The sequence below is a fragment of the Myiozetetes cayanensis genome, unplaced genomic scaffold (genome assembly GCF_022539395.1).
Source record: "Myiozetetes cayanensis isolate MyiCay16 unplaced genomic scaffold, myiCay2020 scf4, whole genome shotgun sequence".
In the NCBI taxonomy this organism is placed as follows: Eukaryota; Metazoa; Chordata; class Aves; order Passeriformes; family Tyrannidae; genus Myiozetetes; species Myiozetetes cayanensis.
This window is the reverse complement of record NW_026087631.1, coordinates 57,410,058-57,421,503: the sequence shown is the minus strand read 5'-3', so window position 1 is coordinate 57,421,503 and position 11,446 is coordinate 57,410,058. Positions and strand designations below refer to the sequence as shown.

General features: G+C 38.2%; 1 protein-coding gene across 43 annotated transcripts in view; it reads left to right on the top strand.

Moving 5' to 3' along the window:
* The first annotated feature begins 1,191 nt into the window (after positions 1-1,191).
* Positions 1,192-11,446, top strand: part of PTPRD (protein tyrosine phosphatase receptor type D) — a 1,147,190-nt gene continuing 1,136,935 nt past the window's right edge. For 17 of the 43 annotated variants that reach the window (XM_050328661.1, XM_050328660.1, XM_050328678.1 and 14 more), the window contains exons 1-2: positions 1,420-1,565; positions 1,929-2,036. The gene's annotated coding sequence lies outside the window, so the exon portion shown is untranslated. Of the gene's footprint in view, positions 1,214-1,419; positions 1,566-1,928; positions 2,037-11,446 lie in introns of those variants that run through there. The other 26 variants (XM_050328691.1, XM_050328690.1, XM_050328689.1 and 23 more) reach the window with 5 other exon arrangements.

Sequence of the window (11,446 nt, the reverse complement as noted above, 5' to 3'; positions counted from 1 at the left end):
TAATTAAATATAGCGCAAACACAAAATTGTATTCTAAACAGAATGAAAATCCCCTCCCTCCCCTTCCCCCCCGTCTCCTCTCAGACAGTGTAGTGTTATCAGTGGAACTGGAAACCTTACAGCAATCACCCCAGCATTTTTCTGTAAAGAAGCGGGGAGGGGGGGAGAGGAGGGGGCTCCAACGGGTCTCGTTGCTGGGAGATACTTTGAGGGCAAAGTAAAAGTGCCCCCCGGGAGCAGAGCTCTGCGGCTGCCGCCGCCGCCGTCTCTGAGAAGCTACTGTATCAGGCAGAGAAGAAAAGGAGGGAGTTTGGAGTTGATGTACACGTCGGAGCAGCAGTAAAAAGATATAAGATATCGACACGCTCAGCTGCATCTTGTTAAAAGCTTCCTGCGGGTTGGCAGAATGAAATCTTTATTTAAAATACACAAACTATCGTCAGGGGAGGAACGGAAGGGAAAACACTAAAAGGGCCAAAAGCAATGCTTAACCCTCCGGTATAAGCAAAGTAGGGGAAGCGATGAGATTTGTTGGGGCGAACGGAAGAGGGCGAAGGGTGCCCTCCTTGCAGCCCAGCCACAACAGCTACCTGGCGACTCGGTGTCTCCACTCAGCTTTGGAGACTTTCTCTTTGATGGTGACAATGATAGTTGCTCTGGTACGGGAGGGGGACTTATGAATACCAGAAGCAGAATGTGTGCTCGCATTTGGGTGTGAGAGGACATCGTGCCTCGCCACCACATCCACATCAGCGCTCTCTTTAGTAGTGGTAATATTATTATTTTATTATAGCCAGCCGGCGGCTTTAAAGGTGCATTATTTTAATGCATTATTAATTGTTTTCTCGGAGAGAGAGGAAGACGGGGATTGGGCTTATTATTATTAACAGCGAGGAGCTCACTCCCGCGGCACACGCCGAGGAGCGCGGTGGGAGGAGGCAGCGCCGGGGGAGGCGGGTGGTGGAGCGCGCCCCGGGATCGCTGCGCGGCTGCGGCGCGAACACGCGGGGCTCGCCGCGCCCTCCCGGACCCCCCAGCCCCCCAACCCGCCTCCGGGCGCAAAGTTCCGCGGGCAGCTACGGGCGCGGAACCTGGCGGCCGGCACCTCCCCATCCCCACCTCCGCGGGGGCCGCGCGGCTCCGCGGCCGCCAAAGTTCCTGTGGGGCCGGGGGGCCGCCGCCGGCCGTCAAGTGGCTCGTTAAGGAAATGCAGGTGAGCGGGCTGAGCGGCGCAGGGGGCTGCGCGGGGGCCAGGGTGAGGGCGCGCCCCCCGCCCCGGCCCCCGCCGGTGTCCCCGGGTCGCCCGCCCGCCCGGAGCCTGCAGCGCTCGGCACCGAGAGCCGCGGCCGCCGCGCCCGCGGGGAGAGCCGCTCCAGCGCCCCCCGCCCCGCACAGGCGCGCACACACACACACACACACATACACACACACACACATACACACACACACACACACATCCCCCACCCCTCCTCCCCACTCCTCTCTCGCTCCCTCTCTCCTCCCTCTCGTCGCTCTTTTCCTCCTTCCTTCTCTCTCTCTGCTGGCCTTATCGGAGAGAGTTGCAGGTACCTTACCTCTCTCTTCCCCGCCAGCACCCCACCCCCACAGCCCCCGCAAATTTTAGGGCGCAGGAGCCCAGGGAAGCCTCTTCTTATTCTTTTTTTTTCTTATTCTTCTTTTTTTTTTAATTTTTGTTTGGGGTTTTGTGTGTGTGTGTGTGTTTTGGGTTTGGTTTTTTTTTTTTTTTTTTGGTTTTTTTTTTTTTTTTTTAATCACTGTGACCGAAAACCAAAATTTCTTTGGAAGAATGACTCTTTGTCGGAGTCTGCTCTGAAATGAAGGGATACCCCCAGGAGCTAGCGGCAACGGCGCTGGATCCCATCAAAACAGAACTGCCTGATGTGGCATGTGCTTCTCTCTCTTTGCAGTTCCTTCTGGGCCTGTGTGGACTAGGGGCACAACGCGGCGCCTGACTGGCAGGAGGGGAAAGCGGAGACTCCTTCAGGTTTCCAAAGAGGTCCGAGCGGACAGCATTAGTAAGTAAATGTGCTTGATTTCTCTCCCTATGTTCTCGGGCTCCTCCACACCTTTTCCTAGCCTTCACACATATGTATGCACAGACACACATCTTTATATTCAAACATATATATGCATATATATATATATATGCATGCAGGTATTTCTGTTTTCAGGTTACTGTGATGAGAAACTTGGCTTGAACTGTTTTCAGTGAAAAAGTGCATTAAGTGTTTAGCTGGACTCTTATGAGAAAAGAAAATTGTAGGTGAATACTTGTTTAAAGAAACTGAGTGTGGCAAATCTTGTGTAATGTCCACCTTAGTTCGAGTGTAGGTATTTGGTAGATTACAGACAATATCTAAACAAAGAGATGTTCCCTCAGGAGGGTTCTACAGCACGATCTGACCTGCTAAGTAATGCCAGGTGACTGGGCATTCAGTTTAATAGCAATTTTCCTGAGTTACAGGTACTGAGAGTATTTTTATCTGCATTCAGTTGTAAGTATTTTTAGTCCATGTTTCCAAAGTTCCTAAATTTTTCATCAAGTTTTATATATATAGAAGTATGTATATTTTTTCTTCTAATGAGGATGACGGTTTTAAGACAACAGTTTTGTTTTCTAAGTGCTTTTATGGGACATATTCAGAAGTACTGATGACACTTTTCAAAAGGTGAGAAACGTCTAGGGGGAACAAAAAGATAAAATCATTTTAAAGGGTTTCATGAGCAGTGGGACTCTGTTTTGCTAGCTGAGCTTTAGAGTTAACAGAAGGTAAAACGATAAAGATATGTGATGAAGAGTCTGCTTTTGGGTGTTGTTCAGCGCTAAATATATCTGCATCTGGGAAGGAGAACTTTTGGAGACATTATTTCTCTTGGGACAGTGGACCCATTATGGACATTTGCTGCGTCTCTGGTAGAGGAAACAGCTAGTACTAGTAGTTGAGGGTTAACTGTTTCCTAGGTAGAGAAGAGAAATAAGAATGACAGGTATGTCAATGAAATATTTGCTCATGTTTGCTAATACCTGAATAAAACCTTAGTGTTATGTCAGTAGAAATACAGTTGAGTCAGGTGTTTTAAATGTCCTGAAAGGAATCAATAGCATTTCAGCATTTTTTCTCCATTCTGGCCAAATGGACTTGGATTTAAATTCTACATGTGTTGTAGTTATTGTAGGGACAATATAGATTTGAATTTGAATGAAATTAACCTATGTCTTTACAAATTCTTACCAAATTTGAGTTATTTTACCATAAAAATTCAGAATACTGAGTACTGTAAATAGACTATACAAATCAAATCTTTTATGTATTAGGTCTTTACTTTTCACCCAATCAGAATAAACTTGTGTCATTAGAAGGCATTAAATATACGTTTACAAATACATTTTAATAAACTTCTCAATGTGAAATTCATGTTGAATTTTCAGATGTAATTCAAAATAAATCACAACTAATAAATGTCACCAGGACTGAAAGTTTATCAGGGTCAAATGAAATGCATTCCTTCATGGAGTAAGGAAATTAGTTTATGTCACAACAGTCAAGATAACTAAACAAAATTTATTTAGGAAATGAATGTGATACAGTCAGGAAAGACTAAATCTGCTGTAGCAGATGGATGACATTCAGAGTTGCTTTCAGGTATTCATAATCATAGAGCAAGGAAGAATTACAAAACATGGGGTACAAGTTCTGAGACAGTGAATCTGGGTGACTTTCATATTGCATTACAGTAGTCTTTGAGTAATTGACAGTAACATTTATGACAGAAAAACAACCTATGAACTTGTGAACTTGAAATTAAAGGATACACACTTGCTGGATTAAGAAAGAATTCTACTGTTATTGTTTTATTACTATGAATTTACATTTCTGTTAAGAACAAAGAACAAAGCGCTTTTTTTTTTTTTTTTGTGTGTGTGTGTGTGTGACTAGGCAACATTTGACATGGCTCATTTCTGTGTTGTATTCCCTGTGGGCAAAGCATTAAAATAATATATCCAGCTAATTTACATGAGGTGTTTTGAGATTGCATGCAGAGAAGTTTATTAGGTTAAGCTTTCAGTTCTGCTAGGTGGTCCCAAATGCACACAGCATTGCAATGTTGAAAGCCTAAAAAAGTGTCTATGTTAAAAAAAAAACCAAAAACTTTCAGGAACTACATTGTTTAGTTTAGCTTGAATCACTACATACTTGATAGCTTTATTAGTTTGGAGCATACTCTTCATTATTTGTCTTCGGATATGTCTTTGCAGTGCTTTAGTATCTATGTGAAAAATGACTCAACACATACTCCACTTTTGCTGTAATTACTGCTGTGGGAAATGACCTATGTCAAATCATGACTTAAGTTTGATACATATTGTATTTGACTGTATATGTATGTAAAATCTTGAATTGTTGATTTCAGTATCATGGAAAATGTCAAATTGGTTCAGTCTAATTCACAAGAAACAACAGAGGACTTAAAAAGACCTATTACTGTGAAGATATAAAATTGATATAATAAAGTTACATGTGTCAGCAGTAATTTTTTTTATTATGCAGTTGTTCTTGTTATTCAGATCAGATAATGGCACAATGAAATATATAAGCAGTCTACAGGAAATGAAGGATTAATTCCTCTAATGTGCTTATTTAAGATTTCTTACTAATAAAATCATACATACCTGCATTAGTTTTCAGTAGATAGTCAAATAGCATTGTCATTATTAAACACTTAGTATACCCAGCTCCTACCAAACTTTGTGGTGATAAACTGGGATGGAAGAATTACGACAGTATATTCTTTTGTTCTTTGTTAGATGTGGCATTGCTGAAGAAATTCACACTACACAAACAAACATGCTGCTTGATAGTGCAAACTATTTTGAAATGGGAAATGTGATAAATAATAAATAATACACTGATGCTTTAATCAGCTTGCTTTTTGTGTCCTCTTTTAACAACTTACAAAGCATTAATAACTTTCCTATATATCAGTGGTAAATCTGTAGGTTTGAAGTACTATAACTAGTTGGAGAAACTAAGATATCATTGGCTAAATTGGGAAACAGGTGAGTTAAACATTTTGGCAAAGGTCATTGATACTTTTCATCAGTCCAAAGCTTGTTTAGTGTGAAAACAGATTGGTACCTTAATGGCACATAATTACAGTAAGCTCTATTGATTTGCTATCACTTTAAAGACCTTGTAACCAGCAAATATAAATTTAATGGTGACATTTATGCGGATGATCTGTAATTTAGAGATTAATTTTTTTATCTGTACTCAAGGAAAGTAGTTTTTTTCCTTCACTAGTTGCCATAAGGATTCTAGGGAAACTATCCAGGGAGGAGGAAATGATCATGGTAGTCTTTAGAAAAAGGGAAAGAAAAAGAAAAGAAAAGCAAAAAGGCCACAGGAATATCTCAGATTCAAAAGCATTTGGGCTGGAGAATACCTGTATATATGGTGCTTTGGGATGTTTTTTTGCCATACGTATGTTATGAGGTCATAAGTACTAGAAGTTTCTTAAAGAGCTTTTATCTTACCACTTTGTCATTAGGACTTTCCACTTTACAGTTTTGCAGCTGTAATCCTGACAAAGTCGGACAAACTTAACAGGGATTTTGTCATAGTGAAATCATAATGATGGAAATAGGGTCACAAATTATTGACAGGGAGTGCATTTGGCCTATAATTTTTTGGACATATCTGATTGTGATGAAAAATATTTAGTAGCAAACAGATGGATTTAAAATTCCAGTGAGCAGTAGGCATGAATTAATTAATTCCCAAACATGAATTAAATGTATTTAATAATAAAATTAAGACAAGGAAAGAGACAAGATTAAGCAAAAGGAATGCATAATGGAAAATTTTTTAAACATTATTAATGCTGTTAGATGCTGTTTGATTTTCAGTTTATCCATTCTAGTAATGTCTTTAGTAAGATTCAGAATAAGAAAACAATAACAGAGAAGCTAGCAGTAAATGGAAAATTGTAGAGAATTTATTTCTATTTTTACGGTATATATTAGGTTGAATGACTCATCTATTTTCATTTGTTGTTGATAGTTGCAGAAACGGTCCTATTTATCTTACATTTCTGTTCTATTAAATATGCTATATTAAGGGAAGACTATTGTGCAAGAAAATGCATTCTTTAGGTTCTGTATTTCTGTTGGCAACTTTGTAACCACTTCTAAAAAGTGTATTTTTTTGTCAATGCAGAAGCTTAAGATCTAGTTGAAAAAGATTTTCACTGAATGCAGACTGCAGAATCTGGTTCATAAAATCAATTTATAAAATTTCTCCCAGCAATGCTGTGAAATTTTTCAAACTACTAATATGTTTTAAATTTTTGCTGAATTATTTAAATGCCTTTAAAGTTCTTCAAAATACTACTATCCAGATTATGTACTTATATTGTGTTGAAATGTAAAATTAAGATTTTAGAGATGTATTTGGAGAAAGAGACTTCTTGATGTGTGTGTTTGCATTATGAAGAAGGCTTCAGAAAGTCCAGTGATTCGCCTGAGAATGCTGTGGGGGATTTGTTCCAGCTCTAAGCAACATGAGCTCATATACTTACCAATTAACAAATAAATACATATTACAGGCCTGGTCCTCTGCTTTGTCTAAACACTGGTTCTAGAGAAATGTTTTCTACATCAGTCAGACCCAACTTGATTGGGATCTTAAAGCTATTGTGAAAAGCTTTAAGAGTCCTTAAGCTGAATTCTTCAGTGTGTTTCAGGATTCTCGAAAGGTAAGGTGGATCTTTTGGTGTATATGGTGCATTCTACTTTTCTCCTGAATTTAAAAAATAGGAGCTGTACACAATGGCATTCAAGAAATCACTCTTTCTCCAAGCTGCTGCTTTTTATTTGGTTTTAGATTACCTAGCTCATTTTCAAAGTGTGTGTAACACTGCTCAGCAGTGAAATGTTAAATGCGTATGCTTTTTGTTCACAGTGGAAAGGTGGCTGGAGAAGAAAATGTTTTAGCAGGGGTGCTTGTCTGTAGACATGAAGAAGGGTTCATGGCTTAATGGGAAGTGGAATTATTTAGCTATTCTAGTTGTCGCAGAAACTGTGGGAATAAGGTAAACTCGTATTTCTAGAGTGCTCAAGAGACCTCCCAGATGGTGAGCTTCTCATAGGTGACAGAAAAATTGCCTTGTGGTGGTGACTGATTTAAGGTGACCAACCTGAAAAAAGTCCTCTGGTGGCAGCAGGTCGGAAGTGTACACTAACCAGTATTCTGGCAACAGTAATTCTTAAGGTTACTGCAGGAGAAGTAACTACATAAGAACAATTGCATCTACTCTAGTCTAAAAGTCAAGTGATTTTTAGACTCTCATGTAGCAGTTTAACAGTCAGTGTGGGAGTATGTCAGGCAAAGTAGGTTTGCTGCAGCTTTGACACGTTCTCTCTCTCTTTGTCTCACCCCTACACACTTAAAATGAATCCTTCCTTGTGGTGCAAGGCATGCACTCTCACCAGACCCTGTACTACATAAGACAGCTTCTAAAGTGGTTCACCTCTGTATTTTCATTCTCAGTCTTTCGGCCAAGCAAATTTTTCTTAGTCTTTAATAAAATATTAATTCTCCACACTGTAACTATATCCATAGAATAATATTTAAAAGTATATGGATTTTTTTTTCCCAAACAGGAGTTAAACAAGAACACATACAGTATGATTTTGTAATCTACACTGAAGGCTTTAATTTTAACCTTAGAGGACTGTTCTCATGAAGCACAACATACTTTCATTACCTGCCCATAAATATAAGGGAGAGCAACGATGTAACTCTTACTTGGATAGCTACAGAATTACTGGCATTAACAGAAAGATAAACCAAAATAATATCTTAACTACCATCCTTTTGAGTAAAAAGACGTATCCATCCCATCAATTTAACAATCAGAAAAAATCTACAGAGTGGTCCATTGTCTCAATGTTGAATGATTTTCTTTTACACTGAAAGGAATGTGCTGTGATGTTATGTAGGCAAAGTTCAAAGCAACATCAGTTCTCCACTGAAAGGATTCAAAGAGAATCCATATAAGCTGTCCATGTCTGCATGAGTTGCTTTCCTTTTCTTTTGCCACTGTGTTTTGCCAGATGGCATTCTCAGGCTTCTTCAGAGAGACAGAAAACCATAAGGAGTTTTGTCTTTATCAGAAATCATAATAGAATCATGAAATTACAGATGATACTTTTCTTCATCTAGTTTTCCTGAAAGAAGTGTTTGTGTTTTTTGGCTGTTAATTATTGTTAATTTTCACCATGAAATAAAACTGTTTTCATGCCCATGCAATAATAGTAAGAACCAACACACAAAATATCAGTATAGCTAGGATATTAGAGCTCATAACATAAAAATTGAGGCCTGAAACCAGTTCTGATGAAACCTGCAAACCTGAAAAATTCCTGTATTGATAAAGGCTTGATCAACATTAAATAGTTATTATTGAAATATCCCATGTATGTTAGTGGAAGTATTTGAAAATATACAAAAATTTCTTTGAGAGGACATTTAGTTAACTTTTTTATATGTCTGCAATTTTCTGAAAATTATAGGTACAGATAAATCACAAAAGTGAGTTTCCAATAATCATTGCATATAACCTGTAATATGATTTATGTAGCTACCATTGATAGAAATATTCCTAGTGAAAATTGTATTAATAATTGGTTCTTTCACAAACACAGGTCTGCCCAGCAAAGCTCATAATTTCAAATTTGACATTAGTAGATTTGTACTGGCATAATTAACATACGAACAGGAGTACTTAACAAAAAATAAGAAAAAAAGTAGAACTGTTGCATTAATATAGTGATAACCTGTGTTCCCCTTTGATTAATTTAGCCATTCCTTCAGTTTTAAACACAGTTATTCTGTGAAATTGTTCTTTCTCCATATGAATAAAAGATACACTAATGGCTTTTTCACAAAATTGACCTAGTCTTCCTTTTTTTTTTTTTTTTTTCCCCAAGAATGCTGGGCAGCTAGACTTAAAAAGCTGCACAAACACATTTACCAGTTTTTGCAGAGCATAGGCTTTGGAATGGGTTGATTGACTTCTCTTTTTCCACGTAAACCCACTTCATTGAAGTTACAATCAGTTACTGATTTTCCTAGGCTCCTTCCTAGTCACTTCCTCCTGATCACTTCCTGATGCCTCAGCTAGGAAGTGTCTAACAGCACAGCTTCAAGAGCAGCCAAAAGGTATGTAGGTCACCACACCTGGGTTGCCAAATACTGATAGACATGCTGCCTATATCCATAGTCTTCTGCAAAGTTAACTTGTTGGTAATTGGATCAGCAGAATACAATCAGTCTTATTGGGAAGAACCAAGAAATAATTCAAAAGCAGGGTCAAATTAATTTTGTTGCAATTGTAGACCAAAGTGCAATGTGCAGTTTGTTTTAAATTTTTCATTCTAATGGAAGTATGAGAAAAGAGAAGAAGTAGTGCGAAAATAATGTTATCTACCGGAGGCTATGGGATAGAATAAAGTGGTCAGGAAGCGTGGGTTGTGTATGGTTTTGTTTGGTTGGTTGTTGTTTCTTTGGGGGTTTGTTTGTTTGTTTGGGTTTTTGTTGTTTGAATTGGGTTGGGTTTTTTGTTTGGGTTTTTGTTTGGTTTTGATTTGGGGGCTTGTTTGGTTTTTTTTTCTTCTGTACAATCTGCAAAAAAAAAAAAATTCTAGAATTGAATAATTTCCTGGGAAACTTCCAAACAGGTTGTGATGCTTTCTTAACCTAATCAGAATGCACAACTTCTCCTATTTTAAAATCTTTCATTTGAAAACTCCCTATAGTGGCTTTTATTCTAGGTTTATAAAGAAAATTATCTTTGTATTTGTCACAACACTAATAATTGTATTGCAACACCTGTTTGTCCTCAGCAACTATAGGTTTCCAGAGGTTTCTATAGGTGTGGAAATGAAGTCCCTGGATGTTCTCATTATCATATTCTGCATAATATCGTAAATTGGAAAGTATCCAAACGTATTTTTTGCTCATAATATTTTTTCTTCTCAGCATAGAGGCCAGCCTTTCCCACTCTTCCCTATCTTCCCTGTTTTCCTATCCTTCCCTTGCAGAGGGCTGGAACATGGTTACAGTGTCAGATTATTATTAAATCAGCTCATAATCTGGATTTCTGTGCTGTCTCACTGATCCTAAGGATAGTGACCCTTTCTCCTAGGGAAAGAATTTGTTTTTAAGTAGGGTGATGTTCTTAGCCTACTTTCTTTTTTCTAGAACTGACAAAAATGGGAAAAAGAGCATTCCAACTTATGTAAATATCAGATGTTTCCTAATCTAGGTGAGAGATGAAGAAGTAAGCAGTAGAATTCTGCTAGAGTTACGAAATTAGTAAAGTGGATATGTTAGTGTCTTTGGGCAACACTGAAGTGCAGTTAAAAGATTACATCTTTTTTACCCCTCCACTGTACTGAGTGGTCTTGGTTGTTTTGAGAACTGAATGAAGAAGGGGAAGAAAGCCCATGAATATTTGTGTTCTGTTAATTTTATTAATCATCAATGCTGAAAAGAGTAAAGGCATGAATTGTGACATTTATTTAACTAAGCATTTCATGGTTACTTAAATAAGGGTTTATAAAAAAACCCACAATTTATGTTTCATTGTATATTTTTAAAAAAAGAAATTTTCAGAAATACAGAGAGAGGAAGGAAAGGAAAGTGAGAGTAGAAAATGGTTAAGTAACAGGAGTGGAAGAAATCCTCAGCAGTAGTCCTGCTGTTCAGGTCTCTGGTGCAATGTCAAGTCAGATGATGCTTTGTTTGACCACTGGGGATGAGATTTAGTTGCCTAAACATAGGTGGCTATTAGATGCCCTAGGGTATCTGGTCACCCTTAGACTATGTTCTCTTGTACTGTATCCAGCCAGCCCCGTAGAGGTATTTCAGGAAAAAAGAACATATGCAATGGGGTGTTCATCTGCATTCAGGATTATGAATTGTGCATGTCTATATTCTGGTGTTGTATCTAGAACTTTGCCTTTCCTTCTTGCCTTTCCCAAAGGCAAGGATTTTTTCATGTTATGCTAATTATATCTGATGCTAACAGAGAGAGCTCCGTTAATCAACACTTGTGCTTAGCTATCAGCATAATTAGATTAATTATATTTTGGAGACATCCTAGAAACCCTATCATGCATGTATGAATCTGTGTGTGTTGGAAGTGACATCATTCTTGTCTTCATATTCTGAAACAAGCTTAAGTGTTGTTTTTTGATTGCTTGTTTTATTTTTCCCCTTTTTGTTAAAGATATACATACTGATAGAGTCCTGAAGTTTATGCTACTAATTATAGTCCATCCACAGAATCAAATTCTGTGTTTTCCTACTCTGACACTATGCTGGTACCTCTGAGAAAAATACGATGAACTGCGTAATAT